The sequence below is a fragment of the Ranitomeya variabilis genome, chromosome 6 (assembly GCF_051348905.1).
Source record: "Ranitomeya variabilis isolate aRanVar5 chromosome 6, aRanVar5.hap1, whole genome shotgun sequence".
Lineage (NCBI taxonomy): Eukaryota > Metazoa > Chordata > Amphibia > Anura > Dendrobatidae > Ranitomeya > Ranitomeya variabilis.
Genome location: NC_135237.1, coordinates 492,426,638 through 492,447,789, shown reverse-complemented (window position 1 = coordinate 492,447,789; position 21,152 = coordinate 492,426,638).

Genomic DNA, 21,152 nt, shown 5'->3' with positions numbered 1-21,152 from the left:
CCTCCTCTTCGCCCACTACCGCGTCCTCTACACGGCCCTGACCAGACAATGGCTGACTGTCATCAAGGCTTTCCTCTTCCTCGGCTGCAGACGCCTGCTCCTTTATGTGCGTCAAACTTTGCATCAGCAGACGCATTAGGGGGATGCTCATGCTTATTATGGCGTTGTCTGCACTAACCGGCCATGTGCATTCCTCAAAACACTGAAGGACTTGACACAGGTCTTGTAGCTTTGACCACTGCACACCTGACAACTCCATGTCTGCCATCCAACTGCCTGCCCGTGTATGTGTATCCTCCCACAAAAACATAACAGCACGCCTCTGTTCGCACAGTCTCTGAAGCATGTGCAGTGTGGAGTTCCACCTTGTTGAAATGTCGATGATTAGGCGATGCTGGGGAAGGTTCAAAGACCGCTGATAGTTCTGCATACGGCTGGAGTGTACGGGCGAACGGCGGATATGCGAGCAAAGTCTGCGCACTTTGAGGAGCAGGTCGGGTAACCCCGGGTAACTTTTCAGGAAGCACTGCACCACCAGGTTTAAGGTGTGAGCCAGGCAAGGAATGTGTTTCAGTTGGGAAAGGGCTATGGCAGCCATGAAATTCCTTCCGTTATCACTCACAACCTTGCCTGCCTCAAGATGTACAGTGCCCAGCAATGACTGAGTTTCATTCTGCAAGAACTCTAACAGAACTTCCGCGGTGTGTCTGTTGTCGCCCAAACACTTCATTGCCAATACAGCCTGCTGACGCTTGCCACTAGCTGTCCCATAATGGCACACCTGGTGTGCAACAGTGGCAGCTGCGGATGGAGTGGATGTGCGACTGCGGTGTGTGGACGAGCTCTCGCTGCTGCATGAGGAGGAGGAAGAGGAGGAGGGGGGGTGAACACCTACAGCCAACTCTTTCCTTGACCGTGGACTAGGCAAAACTGTCCCAATATTGCTGTCCCCTGTGGACCCTGCATCCACCACATTCACCCAGTGTGCCGTGATGGACACGTAATGTCCCTGGCCATGCCTACTGGTCCAGGCATCTGTTGTCAGGTGCACCTTTGTAGTCACAGACTGCCTGAGTGCATGGACGATGCGGTCTTTAACATGCTGTTGGAGGGCTGGGATGGCTTTTCTAGAAAAGAAGTGCCGACTGGGTAGTTTGTAGCGTGGTACAGCGTAGTCCATCAGCGCTTTGAAAGCTTCGCTTTCAACTAACCGGTAGGGCATCATCTCTAATGAGATTAGTCTAGCAATGTGGGCGTTCAAACCCTGTGTACGCGGATGCGAGGATGAGTACTTCCTTTTCCTAACAAGAGTCTCATGTAGGGTGAGCTGGACTGGAGAGCTGGAGATCGTGGAACTAGCGGTGGTGCCGGTGGACATGGGTGACTGAGAGAGGGTTGGAGATGGTATTCTTGCCGGTGCCCTACATGCAGTGTTTCCTACTACTAACCTGTTATAATAGATGAATGTGGATAAAATCTGCGCTGCTGTGACAAATACTGAATCCAGATATAGTTGTAAGGTGTTCAGGTGGTTTATTCAACGCGTTTCGAAGCTCATGGCTTCTTCTTCAGGAAGTTTCCACACAAAGATCTTTGTATGGAAACTTCCTGAAGAAGAAGCCATGAGCTTCGAAACGCGTTGAATAAACCACCTGAACACCTTACAACTATATCTGGATTCAGTATTTGTCACAGCAGCGCAGATTTTATCCACATTCATCTATTATAACGTCTCTAAGAGGTCGCAGCGCCGACCTGTGGATCTGCAGCAGCTGACAAATTACACGCCTTTACTTTGCACCATCAGGTGAGCAGTTCTCTCATAATTCTCTAAGAGCAGTCCTGAGGATAAGACCCTATATGCGCTTTTTTGTCTCCTATTCTTCTATACTACTACTACTAACCTGGTGATTCCCTGACTGCTTTGGCCTGGCGACGAAAGCTGCACAGATACTGCAGGTGGTGTGGGAAATGGTCGGCTTACAGGGAGGGAAGGGATGTAGCGTTGCTGACTAGCTTCATTGGCCAAGGGTGCTGCAACCTTTAGGGACGTTTGGTAGTTAGTCCAGGCTTGCAAATGCATGGTGGATAAATGTCTATGCATGCAACTTGTATTTAGACTTTTAAGATTCTGACCTCTGCTTAAGGTTGTTGAACATTTTTGACAGATGACTTTGCGCTGATCATTTGGATGTTGTTTAAAAAAATGCCAGACTGCACTCTTTCTACTATCGGATACCTTTTCAGGCATTGCAGACTGAGCTTCTTTAACTGGATGGCCACGCTGTCCTCCAACTGGTTTTGGTTTTGCCACGCATTTTTGGCCAGATACGGGCCCGGTAGATGGAACCTGTTGTGATGTTGATGCCTGCTGCGGCTCCTCCTCCTCCGCTTCAGAACTACTGCCGCCTGCACCCTGTTCCCCCAATGGCTGCCAATCGGGGTCCACAACTGGGTCATCTATGACCTCCTCTTCTATGTCGTGTGCGATTTCGTCTGTGTCACCGTGTAAGCCGGTGGTATAGCGTCCGTGACGGGGCACCATAGTCTCCGCTGGGTTTGATTCTGCCTCAGTACACTGCGAGGGCAATGTTCTGGTCTGAGTCAAAGGAACAGCATAGTAGTCTGGCTGTGGCTGTGCATCTGTGCACTCCATGTCCGATTCAACTTCTAATGGACATGGCCTGTTAACTGTTTCACTGTCTAACCCAGGAACGGTATGTGTAAAGAGCTCCATGGAGTAACCCGTTGTGTCTCCTGATGCATCCTTCTCTCTTGTTCTGGGTGAAGAAGACAAGGAAGCGACTTGTCCCTGACCGGGAGCATCCACTGACGATGCACTGCTCTGACATTTGGCACTTTCCGAGGAGGAGGCGAAAGAGCTAGAGGCAGAGTCAGCAATGAAAGCCAATACTTGTTCCTGCTGCTCCGGCTTCAAAAGTGTTTTTCCTACTCCCAGAAAAGAGAGCGTTCGAGGCCTTGTGTAGCCAGACAACGAACCTGGCTCAACAACTCGAGACTTAGGTGCTGTACTGCTTTTACCACGACCACCTGATGCTCCACCACCACTACCATCATTACCCGCTGACAATGACCGCCCACGGCCACTACCTCTTCCACTAGACTTCCTCATTGCTTGCAAAACGTAACCAAAGTAACACTATTTGTTACTGTAAAACAACTTATAAGGTGAACTCAAACTTCTGTAGGATTTATATATACCTTTATAGGTGCCTGACACTGAAAGGAAAATCAGGCCCAATGTTACACACTAGGTTTTCTGTGGCCCAATAATTTGAGACAGATGGCACACACAGGCCCAGCACTCAAGCAGAAATGCCAATCTTAATCTCCCACTATTTTTTTTTTTTTTTGAAAAGGGAGAATGTACCCCCCCCAAAAAAAAAATGGCCAAGTATTACACAGTGTTTTCAGTGGCACACAATGAGAGAGAGATGCCACACACAGCAATGGCACGGAGGCAGACTTGCCAATATTTATCTCCCAATATTTTTTTTTTTGAAAAGGGAGAATGTACCCCCCCAAAAAAAAATGGCCAACTATTACACAGTGTTTTCAGTGGCACACAATGAGAGAGAGATGCCACACACAGCAATGGCACGGAGGCAGACTTGCCAATATTTATCTCCCACTAATTTTTTTTTGGAAAAGGGAGAATTTAGAAAAAAAAAAAAAAAAGGCCAAGTATTACACAGTGTTTTCAGTGCCACACAATGAGAGAGAGATGCCACACACAGCAATGGCACGGAGGCAGACTTGCCAATATTTATCTTCCAATAATTTTTTTTTTTTTGAAAAGGGAGAATGTACCCCCCCCAAAAAAATGGCCAAGTATTACACAGTGTTTTCAGTGGCACACAATGAGAGAGAGATGCCACACACAGCAATGGCACGGAGGCAGACTTGCCAATATTTATCTCCCACTAATTTTTTTTTTGGAAAAGGGAGAATTTAGAAAAAAAAAAAAAAAGGCCAAGTATTACACAGTGTTTTCAGTGCCACACAATGAGAGAGAGATGCCACACACAGCAATGGCACGGAGGCAGACTTGACAATATTAATCTCCCACTAATTTTTTTTTTTGGAAAAGGGAGAATTTAGAAAAAAAAAAAAAAAAGGACAAGTATTACACAGTGTTTTCGGTGCCACACAATGAGAGAGAGATGCCACACACAGCAATGGCACGGAGGCAGACTTGCCAATATTTATCTCCCTGCAGTTATCTCAGAAAAGTATGGCAGGCAGCTGTAAAAAGTACTGCTGCACACAAAAGTGTGGATAAACACACAAGATAGCTGTGCAGAAAGGAAGGAAAAACAGGATTTGTGCTTTGTAAAAAGCAGTTGGTTTACACAGCGGCGTACACACAAAGCAACACAGCTATCAGGGAGCCTTCTAGGGCAGCTCAATGAGCTACAGCGCTGAGGAAAAAAAATGTAGCTTCCACTGTCCTGCAAACAAAAGGTGGTATTGAACAGTGGAAATCGCTACAGCACAAGCGGTTTGTGGCTTTATGTACCCTGCCTATCACTATCCCTGCTTCCGAAGAAGCTGCAGCAACCTCTCCCTACGCTCAGATCAGCAGCAGTAAGATGGCGGTCGGCGGGAACGCCCCTTTATAGCCCCTGTGACGCCGCAGAAAGCAAGCCATTCACTGCGATGCCCTTCTCTAAGATGGTGGGGACTGAGATCTATGTCATCACGCTGCCCACACTCTGCGTCCACCTTCATTGGCTGAGAAATGGCGCTTTTAGCGTCATTGAAACGCGACTTTGGCGCGAAAGTCGCGTACCGCATGGCCGACCCCACACAGGGATCGGCTCGGTTTCATGAGACGCCGACTTTGCCAAAAGTCGGCGACTTATGAAAATGAACGATCCGTTTTGCTCAACCCTACCAAAGACCCCTCATTTACATTAATAATGAAATGTTCTTAAAATAAAGCAAAATTAGTGATATCCACACTCAGGTACGCTTTTTTAGGGGTTATGTTGTTTATATGAATGTATAAGTGGTTTAAATTGAGTTTTAGAATGGCAAACTCCTTTCAAAATGTCCTACATATTGTGCATAGCATAGTATCTCCCTTTATGATATATGTTATGATAGGCCATTTGGTTAATTTTATTCTTTGCTTGTTTTTTGTTTTCTTCTATTAATTTTTTTTATGTCTTATTTTTTTTTCTACATCAAGCCATTATGATTCCCCTTGTCTCTGCATATCAGTAGATTTTTTCCCTTTAAATATCAAATATTTGTTGCAGAAATAAAATTATATTTTAAATATTTTATTTTTTAAAATTATTAATATTTTATCAATGAATATGCATTCATGAAAACATTTCTACAGTCTCCGAATACTTTTGCTGTGAGATAAATGAATGTTTGCCTGTATTATCTATTAATATCATATCTCTTAAATGGCTTTGAAAGTATTTCTCAATTGATTATTCTGTTAGCAGATTTCATTTTCCTTCCTCTCAAAGTTTTCCTTAACGCTGATAGAAAACCCTATCAGTTTCATTGCATTTCTGCGAATCAAGTGCAATTTCTATGTAAGTAAGCGAATCCCAAAAGTGTTCATTTTTTTAGCTTTACTTCAAATTACCATTTCCATATTTTCAATATTTTGCTTTTGTCATAAATATCAATCTCTCTTTCCCATCTATTGTTAAATTGTATACATTTCACTTTGACTCTGCTTTATCTTTTACCATTTACAGAATGTTAGTTTTACTTGCATGCTGAAAAGTTTAGTCATTTTTATGTAGGTTTAGTGCAAGCCAAAGTGAAGCAGGTGAGTATGCAGTATATCACAGTGCCAGAAAGTTTAGCTCCATACAGGTATATTCAGTTTGCCCCCTAACAGAACCAAACCAGATTGTGCCCCTCATTTAGTACTTTCTACATATTTCCATCCAGTCATCCCCACTGAGCAAATTTTTCTATTCTTAAAGTGGTTGTCCACTACTTTTTTCATTGATGACCTGTCCGTAGGATAGGTCATCAAAGAAAAAAGTAGTGGACAACCTCTTTAACTATCCCAAGTGCAGGAACCTAATTCTTGATCCCCTAGCACATTGATCCCCTTCTCTTCGATTGTTATATGTGAGTTATTCATCAATGGAAACTCAAATGGATGTTCTCTTCCAGTGCCAAAGGCCACTTTAATAGGGAAGGTTTGTGGAATTGGCTCACATGTGAGAAATGAGATACATTCTACTACTATCGAATCGGCAAATTTAGTGAGCAATGCGATAGATGTTACATTGTCAATCAGGCTTGCATTTGAAGAGTTGTTAAATGATATACGATATGAAAAAAAAATATAATGCAAAGTAAAAAAAAATTACAAAGTCTAAACATTAAAATTTACGTGAGAAAAATAAACTGTTTAGCATCCCTTTCAATTCAAGTACGGTAATTCAAGTAATTCTTTTTAACACCTGTTGCAATATTGGAATGAAAAATTAGCATATTTTTCTACAGCAAAGGAAAAAAACATAATTGTTCATAAAAGTCAAAATGTATTGCATACTTTATTTGTTTATTTTATAACATTTCTTATTCTTCTTTATATTATCGAATGCTACTTGCATCTACTTTTGCTTTTCTACAGCATATTTACATAGTTATATAGAGTGAAAGAAAGAGTTCCATCAAGGCCCACCATTCTCCACCATTTATACATTGTCTATTACTAGCTTATTTATAACCCGCAATGCCATTTGTTGTGAGAAAAGCATCTAGGTCTTTTTCAACTGTGAACATAGTGTCTGCCATTACCAACTCTTGTGGTCGGGAAGTCAACAATCTGACTAACTGTAAAGAACTCATTCCTATTTAGCTGCCGCAATCGCCTTTCTTCCACATATAGTGACCCTGGTCCTTCGCATAGTCTTTGGAAGGAATAAGTTGTGCGCCAGTCCTTTGTATTGACCATATATGTATAAGTATATATATATATATATATATATATATATATATGTGATATCTCCTCTAAGACATCATTTTTCTAAGCTAAACAAGCCCAACTTTTCTAACCTCTAATCATATGAAAAGCATTCCATTCCTTGTAATAATCTAGTTGTCCACCTTTAAATCTACTCTAGCTTTCCAAATCCATTCTAAAATGTGGAGCCCAAAACTAGATCCCATATTCGAAGAGTGGTATTTATACTGGATATATATATATATATATATATATATATATATATATATATAGGTACCAAATAGAAAAAAAGAAGGCAGCACTCCAAATCCTTTTCAAGGTGAAAAAAGTGTAGTTTAATGGACCCACATCTTCTGTGCGATGTTTCGGCTCACACTGAGCCTTTCTCAAGCAGTGGGTGTTTCTTACAAGTGTGCTTATATAGGTATAATTTAAAACAATTTGCATATTATCATGACTATTAAAAATTACATACATAGTTATTCATAATGTTCATTAGTGCCATCCCTGTGCTTTAAGGTGCAATGTGCTAAGGTGCTAATAACTTCTCATATCCTCATGCTTATTTCTTTCATTAATAACTTATTCTCATAAAGATACAATTCGTTCATATTAATTACAGTTCATACTTCTTACCCTGCCGCATGCAGGTCGAGCCACATGGAGGACACAATCATATGAATGAATTGTGATATGTCTTTATGAGAATAAGTTATTAATGAAAGAAATAAGCATGAGGATATGAGAAGTTATTAGCACCTTAGCACATTGCACCTTAAAGCACAGGGATGGCACTAATGAACATTATGAATAACTATGTATGTAATTTTTAATAGTCATGATAATATGCAAATTGTTGTAAATTATACCTATATAAGCACACTTGTAAGAAACACCCACTGCTTGAGAAAGGCTCAGTGTGAGCCGAAATGTCACACAGAAGATGTGGGTCCATTAAACTACACTTTTTTCACCTTGAAAAGGATTTGGAGTGCTGCCTTCTTTTTTTCTATTTGGTATTCAGTTTGGGTAGATGAGTGGACCATTCTGCCCAGGAGGCCAGGCACCCACCGGAGAGCTTTGTGCTGTTCCATTTTCTGTTTTTTTTTATATATATATATATATATATATATATATATATATATATATATATATACACTCACCGGCCACTTTATTAGGTACACCATGCTAGTAACGGGTTGGACCCCTTTTGCCTTCAGAACTGCCTCAATTCTTCGTGGCATAGATTCAACAAGGTGCTGGAAGCATTCCTCAGAGATTTTGGTCCATATTGACATGATGGCATCACACAGTTGCCGCAGATTTGTCGGCTGCACATCCCAAAGATGCTCCATACAAGGCAGGATGGATCCATGCTTTCATGTTGTTTACGCCAAATTCTGACCCTACCATCCGAATGTCGCAGCAGAAATCGAGACTCATCAGACCAAGCAACGTTTTTCCAATCTTCTACTGTCCAATTTCGATGAGCTTGTGCAAATTGTAGCCTCAGTTTCCTGTTCTTAGCTGAAAGGAGTGGTACCCGGTGTGGTCTTCTGCTGCTGTAGCCCATCTGCCTCAAAGTTCGACGCACTGTGCGTTCAGAGATGCTCTTAGGCCTACTGTTGTGAAATTGGATTTTGGGCTCCCCCGGTGGCCACTGGTGGAATTGAACTTGTGTGCATCATCCCCTCTGTTCACCTGTTCCCATCAGGATGTGGGAGTCGCTATTTAACCTTGCTCCTCTGTCACTTCCATGCCGGTCAACATTGTAATCAGAAGCCTTTCTGTGCATGTTCCTGCTACCAGACAACTTCCAGCTAAGTCGGACTTTTGTCCTTGTTTGTTTTTTGCATTTTGTTCCAGTTCACAGCTGCAGTTTCGTTTCTGTGTCTGGAAAGCTCTTGTGATCTGAAATTGCCACTCTGATGTTATGAGTTAATACTAGAGTCTTAAAGTAATTTCAGGATGGTGTATTGATAGGGTTTTCAGCTGACCATGAAAGTACCCTTTCTGTCTTCCTGCTATCTAGTAAGCGGACCTCGATTTTGCTAAACCTATTTTCATACTACGTTTGTCATTTTCATCTTAAATCACCGCCAATATATGTGGGGGCCTCTGTCTGCCTTTCGGGGAAATTTCTCTAGAGGTGAGCCAGGACTATATTTTCCTCTGCCAGGATTAGTTAGTCCTCCGGCCGGCGCTGGGCGTCTAGGGATAAAACGCAGGCTACGCTACCCGGCTACTGTTAGTTGTGCGGCAGGTTTAGTTCATGGTCAGTTTAAGTTTCCATCCTTCCAAGAGCTAGTTCCTATGTATGCTGGGCTATGTTCTCTTGCCATTGAGAACCATAACAGTTTGACCGGCCCACAAAGGGTTAAATTAATTGGCAGAGAAAGGAGAGAAAAAAGAAGTCTGCTGAAAATTTTTTTTTTTTTTTTTTTTCCTTCAGTTCTGAGTGTGCTTTCAATTGAATCACTTGCAAGTCTGCCTATATTGCAGCCTTCCTCTCTCTCTCTCCTTCTAATCCTGGAATGGCTCTGTGTTCACCTGTTTAAAATGGATATTCAGAGTTTAGCTGCAGGTTTGAATAATCTCACCACGAAAGTTCAAAATTTACAAGATTTTGTTGTTCATGTTCCTATATCTGAACCTAGAATTCCTTTGCCTGAATTTTTCTCGGGGAATAGATCTTGCTTTCAAAATTTCAAAAATAATTGCAAGTTGTTTTTGTCCCTGAAATCTCGCTCTGCTGGAGATCCTGCTCAGCAGGTCAGGATTGTGATTTCCTTGCTCCGGGGCGACCCTCAAGATTGGGCTTTTGCATTGGCTCCAGGGGATCCTGCGTTGCTCAATGTGGATGCGTTTTTTCTGGCCTTGGGGTTGCTTTATGAGGAACCTCATTTAGAGCTTCAGGCAGAAAAAGCCTTGATGTCCCTATCTCAGGGGCAAGATGAAGTTGAAATATACTGCCAAAAATTCCGTAAATGGTCTGTGCTTACTCAGTGGAATGAGTGCGCCCTGGCGGCGAATTTCAGAGAGGGTCTCTCTGATGCCGTTAAGGATGTTATGGTGGGGTTCCCTGTGCCTGCGGGTCTGAATGAGTCCATGACAATGGCTATCCAGATCGATAGACGTCTGCGGGAGCGCAAACCTGTGCACCATTTGGCGGTGTCTACTGAGAAGACGCCAGAGAATATGCAATGTGATAGAATTCTGTCCAGAAGCGAACGGCAGAATTTTAGACGAAAAAATGGGTTGTGCTTTTATTGTGGTGATTCAACTCATGTTATATCAGCATGCTCTAAGCGTACTAAGAAGCTTGATAAGTCAGTTTCAATTGGCACTTTTCAGTCTAAGTTTATTCTATCTGTGACCCTGATTTGTTCTTTATCATCTATTACCGCGGATGCCTATGTCGACTCTGGCGCCGCTTTGAGTCTTATGGATTGGTCCTTTGCCAAACGCTGTGGGTATGATTTAGAGCCTCTTGAAACTCCTATACCTCTGAAGGGGATTGACTCCACCCCATTGGCTAGTAATAAACCACAATACTGGACACAAGTAACTATGCAAATTAATCCGGATCATGAGGAGATTATTCGCTTTCTTGTGCTGTATAATCTACATGATGTGTTGGTGCTTGGATTGCCATGGCTGCAATCTCATAACCCAGTCCTCGACTGGAACGCTATGTCTGTGTTAAGCTGGGGATGTAAGGGGATGCATGGGGACGTACCTTTGGTTTCCATTTCGTCATCTATTCCCTCTGAGATTCCTGAATTCTTGTCTGACTATCGTGACGTTTTTGAAGAACCTAAGCTTGGTTCATTACCTCCGCACCGGGAGTGCGATTGTGCCATAGATTTGATTCCGGGTAGTAAATACCCTAAGGGTCGTTTATTTAATCTGTCTGTGCCTGAACATGCTGCTATGCGAGAATATATAAAGGAGTCCTTGGAAAAGGGACATATTCGTCCTTCGTCATCTCCCTTAGGAGCCGGTTTTTTCTTTGTGTCTAAGAAAGATGGCTCTTTGAGGCCGTGTATTGATTATCGGCTTTTGAATAAAATCACGGTTAAATATCAATATCCGTTGCCACTGCTGACTGATTTGTTTGCTCGCATAAAGGGGGCCAAGTGGTTCTCTAAGATAGATCTCCGTGGGGCGTATAATTTGGTGCGAATTAAGCAGGGGGATGAGTGGAAAACCGCATTTAATACGCCCGAGGGCCACTTTGAGTATTTGGTGATGCCTTTTGGCCTTTCAAATGCCCCTTCAGTCTTTCAGTCCTTTATGCATGACATTTTCCGTGATTATTTGGATAAATTTATGATCGTGTATCTGGATGATATTCTGATTTTTTCGGATGACTGGGACTCTCATGTCCAGCAGGTCAGGAGGGTTTTTCAGGTTTTGCGGTCTAATTCCTTGTGTGTGAAGGGTTCTAAGTGCGTTTTTGGGGTTCAAAAGATTTCCTTCTTGGGATACATTTTTTCCCCCTCTTCCATCGAGATGGATCCTGTCAAGGTTCGGGCTATTTGTGATTGGACGCAACCCTCTTCTCTTAAGAGTCTTCAGAAATTTTTGGGCTTTGCTAACTTTTATCGTCGATTTATTGCTGGTTTTTCTGATGTTGTTAAACCATTGACTGATTTGACTAAGAAGGGTGCTGATGTTGCTGATTGGTCCCCTGCTGCTGTGGAGGCCTTTCGGGAGCTTAAGCGCCGCTTTTCTTCCGCCCCTGTGTTGCGTCAGCCTGATGTTGCTCTTCCTTTTCAGGTTGAGGTCGACGCTTCTGAAATCGGAGCTGGGGCGGTTTTGTCGCAAAGAAGTTCCGACTGCTCCGTGATGAAACCTTGTGCTTTTTTTTCTCGTAAATTTTCGCCCGCCGAGCGGAATTATGATATTGGGAATCGGGAGCTTTTGGCCATGAAGTGGGCTTTTGAGGAGTGGCGTCATTGGCTTGAGGGGGCTAGACATCAGGTGGTGGTATTGACCGACCACAAGAATTTGATTTATCTTGAGTCCGCCAGACGCCTGAATCCTAGTCAGGCGCGCTGGTCGTTGTTTTTCTCTCGGTTTAATTTTGTGGTGTCATACCTACCGGGTTCTAAGAATGTTAAGGCGGATGCCCTTTCTAGGAGTTTTGAGCCTGACTCCCCTGGTAATTCTGAACCTACAGGTATCCTTAAGGATGGAGTGATATTGTCTGCCGTTTCTCCAGACCTGCGGCGGGCCTTGCAGGATTTTCAGGCGGATAGACCTGATCGTTGCCCACCTGGTAGACTGTTTGTTCCTGATGATTGGACCAGTAAAGTCATTTCTGAGGTTCATTCTTCTGCGTTGGCAGGTCATCCTGGAATCTTTGGTACCAGGGATTTGGTGGCAAGGTCCTTCTGGTGGCCTTCCCTGTCACGAGATGTACGAGGCTTTGTGCAGTCTTGTGACGTTTGTGCTCGGGCCAAGCCTTGTTGTTCTCGGGCTAGTGGATTGTTGTTGCCCTTGCCTATCCCGAAGAGGCCTTGGACGCACATCTCGATGGATTTTATTTCGGATCTTCCTGTTTCTCAGAAGATGTCTGTCATCTGGGTGGTGTGTGACCGTTTCTCTAAGATGGTCCATTTGGTTCCCCTGCCTAAGTTGCCTTCTTCTTCCGAGTTGGTTCCTCTGTTTTTTCAAAATGTGGTTCGTTTGCATGGTATTCCGGAGAATATCGTTTCTGACAGAGGAACCCAATTCGTGTCTAGATTTTGGCGGGCATTCTGTGCTAGGATGGGCATAGATTTGTCTTTCTCGTCTGCTTTCCATCCTCAGACTAATGGCCAGACCGAGCGGACGAATCAGACTTTGGAGACATATTTGAGGTGTTTTGTGTCTGCAGATCAGGATGATTGGGTTGCTTTTTTGCCTTTAGCGGAGTTTGCCCTCAATAATCGGGCCAGCTCTGCCACCTTGGTGTCTCCTTTTTTCTGTAATTCGGGGTTTCATCCTCTATTTTCCTCCGGTCAGGTGGAATCTTCGGATTGTCCTGGAGTGGATGCTGTGGTGGAGAGGTTGCATCAGATTTGGGGGCAGGTGGTGGACAATTTGAAGTTGTCCCAGGAGAAGACTCAGCTTTTTGCCAACCGCCGGCGTCGGGTTGGTCCTCGGCTTTGTGTCGGGGACTTGGTGTGGTTGTCTTCTCGTTTTGTCCCTATGAGGGTTTCTTCTCCTAAGTTTAAGCCTCGGTTCATCGGCCCGTACAAGATATTGGAGATTCTTAACCCTGTGTCCTTCCATTTGGACCTCCCTGCATCTTTTTCTATTCATAATGTTTTTCATCGGTCATTGTTGCGCAGGTATGAGGTACCGGTTGTGCCTTCCGTTGAGCCTCCTGCTCCGGTGTTGGTTGAGGGCGAGTTGGAGTACGTTGTGGAAAAAATCTTGGACTCCCGTGTTTCCAGACGGAAACTCCAGTATCTGGTCAAATGGAAGGGATACGGTCAGGAGGATAATTCTTGGGTGACTGCCTCTGATGTTCATGCCTCCGATCTGGTCCGTGCCTTTCATAGGGCTCATCCTGATCGCCCTGGTGGTTCTGGTGAGGGTTCGGTGCCCCCTCCTTGAGGGGGGGGTACTGTTGTGAAATTGGATTTTGGGCTCCCCCGGTGGCCACTGGTGGAATTGAACTTGTGTGCATCATCCCCTCTGTTCACCTGTTCCCATCAGGATGTGGGAGTCGCTATTTAACCTTGCTCCTCTGTCACTTCCATGCCGGTCAACATTGTAATCAGAAGCCTTTCTGTGCATGTTCCTGCTACCAGACAACTTCCAGCTAAGTCGGACTTTTGTCCTTGTTTGTTTTTTGCATTTTGTTCCAGTTCACAGCTGCAGTTTCGTTTCTGTGTCTGGAAAGCTCTTGTGATCTGAAATTGCCACTCTGATGTTATGAGTTAATACTAGAGTCTTAAAGTAATTTCAGGATGGTGTATTGATAGGGTTTTCAGCTGACCATGAAAGTACCCTTTCTGTCTTCCTGCTATCTAGTAAGCGGACCTCGATTTTGCTAAACCTATTTTCATACTACGTTTGTCATTTTCATCTTAAATCACCGCCAATATATGTGGGGGCCTCTGTCTGCCTTTCGGGGAAATTTCTCTAGAGGTGAGCCAGGACTATATTTTCCTCTGCCAGGATTAGTTAGTCCTCCGGCCGGCGCTGGGCGTCTAGGGATAAAACACAGGCTACGCTACCCGGCTACTGTTAGTTGTGCGGCAGGTTTAGTTCATGGTCAGTTTAAGTTTCCATCCTTCCAAAAGCTAGTTCCTATGTATGCTGGGCTATGTTCTCTTGCCATTGAGAACCATAACAGCCTACCTTGGTTGTAACGGGTGGCGATTTGAGTCACTGTTGCCTTTCTATCAGCTCGAACCAGTCTGCCCATTCTCCTCTGACCTCTGGCATCAACAAGGCATTTCCGCCCACAGAACTGCCGCTCACTGGATTTTTTTTCTTTTTCGGGCCATTCTCTGTAAACCCTAGAGATGGTTGTGCGTGAAAATCCCAGTAGATCAGCAGTTTCTGAAATACTCAGACCAGCCCTTCTGGCACCAACAACCATGCCACGTTCAAAGGCACTCAAATCACCTTTCTTCCCCATACTGATGCTCGGTTTGATCTGCAGGAGATTGTCTTGACCATGTCTACATGCCTAAATGCACTGAGTTGCCGCCATGTGATTGGCTGATTAGAAATTAAGTGTTAACAAGAAGTTGGACAGGTGTACCTAATAAAGTGGCCAGTGAGTGTATAGATAGATAGATAGATAGATAGATAGACAGTATATATATATATATATATATATATATATATATATATATATATATATATTAGACCGGGTATTGCAGGTTGTTATATCTTTCTTTACATCCTAAAATATTATTTGCTTTTGCATCTGCTGCCTGACATTAAGAACTGCTGCTCAGCTTACTTGTAACTGGAACACCCAAATCCTTCTCCTATTCTGTAATCCCTAGTATATTTACATTCAATGTATAGGTAGTTATAGGAATACTCTGTCCTATGTGCATTGCTCTACATTTATCAACATTAGCCCCTTCACGCCGGAGCTCATTTTCGTTTTTGCGTTCCTGTTTTTCACTCCCCTTCTTCCCAGAGCCATAACTTTTTTTTGTTATACCTTTGAATGATACCATTGGTTTTACCATATCGTGTGCTCAAAAATGGGGGAAAATTCCAAGTGCGGTGAAATTGCAAAAAAGTGCAATTCCACAACGGTTTTTTGGATTTTTTTAACCATGTTCACCAAATGCTAAAACTGACCTGCCATTATGATTCTCCCGGTCATTACAAGTTCATAGACACCAAACATGTCTAGGTTCTTGTTTATCTAAGTGGTGAAAACAATTAAAACATTTATTTAAAAAAGATTGCACCATTTTCCAAGACCTGTAGCATCTCCATTTTTCATGATCTCGAGCTGACGTTTTTATTAATACCATTTTGGTGCAGATACGATCTTTTTATCTCCCGTTATTGCATGTTAATGCAATGTCATGGTGACCAAAGAAACGTAATTCTGTAATTTTGACTTTTTTTCATCGCTATGCCATTTAGTGATCAGGTTAATCCTTTTTACTATTGATAGATCAGGCGAGTCTCAAAGCGGCGATACCAAAAATCTGTGTTTGATTTCTTTTTATTGTTTTATTTTGAATGGGGCGAAAGGGGGTGATTTAAACTTTTATTTTTTTAATATTTTTAAAAACATTTTTTTTTTTACTTTTAGCATGCTTCAATAGCCTCCATGGGAGACTAGAAACTGCCATAACCCGATCAGCTCTGCTACATACAGGTGATGATCAGATCACTTGTATGTAGCAGAATACGTCACTTGCCTGGGCGGCAATCATAGCAATCCAGCAGTAACAACCATGGAGGTCTCCAGAAGACCTATGGTTGTCATGCCAACCCAACCCATAGATGACTCGCAATCACGTGACGGGGATCACTGATGCACGGATTTCTGGCCCGATGGTCTGAAGGGTGCGTTAAGTGCCGCTGTCAGAGTTTGTCAGCGCCATTTAACGGGTTAATAGCCGGGGGTGGATCGTGATTCCACCGGCGGCTGTTCCGTGTACATGTCAGCTTCTCAAAACAGCTGACATGTGCCGGGAAAGATGTGGGCTTATCGCCGGAGCCCACATCAAAGGGAGAGAAGCGATATGTGCAGTACTAATATGGTGCATGTCGCAAAGGGGTTAACTCTCATATGCCAAGGGCATTCCCTAATGCATTGTATTTCCATGTAATGTACAGTATACACAGCAATATTACATCACTTTTAAACTTCGCAATGCTTTTGCTCATGCAGATATTATATTTACATAACTCTGAAAAACTTATGGCCAAGTTTTTATTTTCTACAAAGTCTTGGTTACCACTGACACTTTACTTTCAATCTCCTCCACAAAATCATTAATAAGGAGTTTTGAAAAAAAAAATAGGCTTAACACAGATCCTTGTGGTACCCCACTGCTGACTAGATCATTTTAGAGAATGGACTTTTTACAACAATTGTTTACTGATCCTTAACCAGTTTTTTCCCATGTGCATATAGTTTCCTCTAGTCCCCGATCCTGGTGCTTCAGTATAAGGCTGTATGTGGTACAGTATTAATTGCCTGTGGAAAGTCCAGCTATACCACATACCACATCACATCAGCCAAATGACTATAGTCCAGAATGACACCCTACTCGTTATAGAAAACCAACATGTTGCTTAGATACTATTTATATTTCATGAAACCATGTTGGATGTCAGTTATTATATTCTTCTCTTCAATATATTTTTGCAGGTCATCTCTTAAAATGCCTTAAAAAATTTTGCACACCACTCATGTCAATCTTTCACGGAATCGCATTCTTATCCTTCTTGAATATTGGTATCACTTCAGCCATCCTCCAATCTTGTGGCATTGACTATGTTACTATAGAGTCAAAGAAAATGAGATACAGTGGTCAGTCCATTACTAAGCTTAACTCCTTTAATATCAACGGATGAACGGTGAATGGACTGGAGGCTTTGTCAATATTTAATTTGAACAGAATTAGTCATACTGACAGGCAGCTCATTTCAGAGCATGGAAGAAAAGTACTGATTTGGTATCTTGACCTTCTCTTTGTCCTTTACAATTATATTAAATCTTTTTTAATCTTTTTTTTATCTTGGGGTATTTTCCTTTTGGAAGTGATATATTTATAACTTTTCTTTGGATTTATTTGAATGCCATGGCAATATATTTCTTTGTAGCTAATTATGTGGATTGGTTTCATTTTTACATTTGCCTGGAATACTATTTCTGACCTCTCAGCCTTCAATGTAATATTGTAAATGCTCTTTATTTTTGTCTTATTATACTAACTAATGCCCTAGTTAACCATAATGGTTTCTTTTTATTCCTGGAAATTTTGATAACAGAGGGTATGAGCTTATTAAAAGATTTTAGTATGATAACATAAAAACTTCCCCAATCGTATTTGGTGTCCCCATGTACCAGGACATGATCCCAGTCTACAAAACAAAGCTCTTCCTTAAGTTGACTGAATTTAATTATTCTACATTCCATTTTTTTTCATTTCCCCTTTGTAATGTGTTGTTGAATATTATTTGAAATTTACCATTTAATGGTCAGTGCTGCCCAAGTGCTCTTGGCCTATAGATCATATATTTTTTTTGTCTGTTTGACCAAATCAGATGCAGCAAATTATCTTCTTGAATAGTGGATAAAAACATAGTTTTTAGAGCAACCAGTTGACTCTTTTTTTCCATTGAATGTCGGGATAGTTAAAATCTTCAATAGTGGGTCCCATTGTTATTTGTTGCCTGTTCAGTTAACTTATTAACTAGAGATAATTGAATCAATTCAATGCTAATCAAATTTGGGTCACATTTGATGAAATTTGCAGGTCCAGGCAAATTGAAATAGATTGTGGGTTGATTTGTATGAAATGCAAAAAAATTCCCACTGCCTTCTTGCACATTGCAGAAAATGGCTTCATTCCCTGTATGGGCTTCCCCACAATGTGCTGCAGCTATGAAATCAGATGGTATAGCACAACCAATCAGGAGGAAGTATCATAGCCTGTAAGAAAGCCTAAGAAGGGCATGGAGAAGCTATTTTAAAGTGATTTTAGAATAATGAGTGTTTATCAGAGCTCACAGCCCAGCAATAGAAACATGAAGAAAAACTCTAAAACACTGGGCAAATACTACAGACAATATTGTGTTGAACAACTACAGCAGTGAATGAAATGAGAGTTGCAGCCTGTGAATAATAGAGATTCAATCGATTGGGGGGAGAGATAGAAGAGGTGCTAGCAGCAGTGCCAGATTTATTGTAATTGATCATTAACATAATATAGCTGGCATAAAACTTACAATTTGTTCATCCTTCCTGATATACTAAAAATCAGCAGCAACAGAGCACAATACATTTTACAGAACAAAAATCTAAAATGAATGTAATGTGGTGTTCTTGCTTGTCACAAGAGGCTGTACTGAGATCTTGCATTTCTTGAGCTATTGATTTATTAAAGGAAGTAATACTTGCTTAAAATACAATACAAAAGAAAATTACTCAAAATCGAATCATTTAACTGTGACTGTCTAACTCACAAATTGTGTGCATCACAAACAATTATTTTGTTGTACATCTGTTTTATATTGCCTTAATGCAGGTGTTTCCTTTTTGGACATGTACCTTCCTACAATTTTTATTATGTAAATTTTAAGAAAGAGAGTTGAATATTGTAAAACAAAGATACAGATATTTACCCGGGCACTACTTTTTATAGCAAGGGAAAAACAAGGAGGAAACCGAGTCCAGAAAATGGCAATAAAAAAAGTCAAAGTTTATTATTACACATAAATAACAAATGAAATATCAATTCCCAAAAGAAAAAAAAGGATTGCAAAAAATTGTGTATCCACATTAATGTATATAATTGTATGTATGACATGGGTTAAACTTGAGAACAGTGATTGACTCCATAGGTATAAATAAAGGCGGCAGATAAGGTCAGGATTAATTTATTAAAAATGCAAGACTAGAGAAAAAGTAGGAGAAATAATAGAGGTATATAATCCCATTGCTGGATCAAAACAATTCCTTAAATGCTTGTGCACATAAATATTTCATATAAGCATCAGATGCTTGAATAGCCCTTATGACATGTATTCAATATAGTACTCATACATTTCCTCTGTTGTGCATTGCCATTGTAGAAAATGGTTTTAATATCGTAAGGGATAATTAATTACCCATTATGGATGCTCCGTCCTGCCTTGTCCTCAGCCACATACCCCAGCGCATGTTTCACGTTAACTATCGCTTCCTCAGGGGGAAGCAAGTGAGTTAAGTGAAAGGTGAACATATAAATTCCAAATGTGATATGATAGAGCAAAAAAGGCAAATGGAAAATAACTGGTGAGAAGCCAACCAAGAAATGAAAACTAGGACAAAAAACACCATCAATATTTGGACAGAGGCGAAAAGGACTGTAGAACAGCAGAGAAGAAAACCAACTATGCAGCAAAAAGTCAATGGATTGAATCCCAAAATTGAGTAAAGAAAATAACTAAATGCACGTGACAATTGACCTCCTTTTCCTCAATCAAGCATATTAGTGGAGAGGTAGAGGAGAGTGTTATGGAATTTAGAAGGATGATATTATTTCTAACAGTGACACCGTTAGTTTAAATCTGTGTTCTGCACAAAGAATGGTCTGCCTGAGTTACAAGTGGTATGTTACTGAAAAAGATGTCTTGCTCAAGTACCCTAACTAAACTTGTCTATTTTTGCACACCTATTTTTATAGTTCAAGTTGACAATAGTGATGAATGACCGTGCTTGGTTAAAGTCTTATCCAAACATGCACAAGTGCTAGCCGAGTGTCTTCGGCATGCTCAAAAAATATGTTTGAGTTCCCTATTGGACAGCCGCTACACATGCAGGGATTGCCTAACAAACAGGCAATCTTTGCATGTGCTGTGGCTGTTAATATGGCACATAGCTCTTCTCAATCAAAGCAGTACGATATTACTTCTTACAGCGATACCATCAGTTTGAGTCAGTCTTCTGCATAAAGAATGGTTTGCCTAAGAGTCTTCTGCATAAAGAATGGTTTGCCTAAGTGTAAATGATTAAGAGGGATAATTTTTGAATTTTTAAAATTTAATAAAAGCATGAAATGTCTGTCAATGCACTATTATTAAAAGGGCTCTTGGTTACTATGGGGTTACCATCTTTTTCTGCGGTATGTTAAAGAGATTGAATGGACTTTGATACAGTCCTAGGATACTGTTATAAGTGTTATATCCATCTTTTCAGGACAATTGTGCTACCATTTATTTATGTTGAAATTAAATTTTTGGGAAAATTTTGCCAAACTTGCTGAATCTAAATTTGAAAAGATTTGATCTTCTCTAGTTTGGAAGCTGATGGTAAAACTTGAATTAGTAGCTTACCATTATTGAAAACAGCCATTTATATTTATCCACACTAATTCTACACTGTCATAGCACTGCCCAGAGTTGCCATTTATCAACAGTCTTAAGTTGGATTTAACAAACATACATACCTCTCCTCCTTTTTTTTATATTTTCTGTCCTTTCTGAATTTAGTGTAACCCTCCACATTTGTCATCCAGTCATGCCTCACATTCTGCCAGCTTTTTGTAATGCCCACAACACTGTAATCTGCGGTTGACATTACAATCATCTATTCATGCATTTTGCTTATAAGACTTCTTGTACTCATCAGAGGTCCAACAGATTTGTTTCATAAATCTCTGCTGGTATATTGTGTGTCATCTTATGACCCCATAAATACATTATATAATGGCTGAGTGTGACTACATAAAGACGTCATTATGGACACACCAAATATGTAGTATAGTGCCTCATTGCTGTTAAAAAAAAATTCAACTCAATTTTTTTTTTCATTATGCAATAAATGGAGCAGACTGCCAGGTTATTGTGAGAGTATTTAAAATAAATGAAATCAAATTTAAGTTGGCTAAGTTAATGGAAAATATCAATCTTCACTGTTTGAGAGGAAAAAGTAACTTAATTTGCTGAACAGAAATTATATTGAGATTATGCACAACGGGAGAGT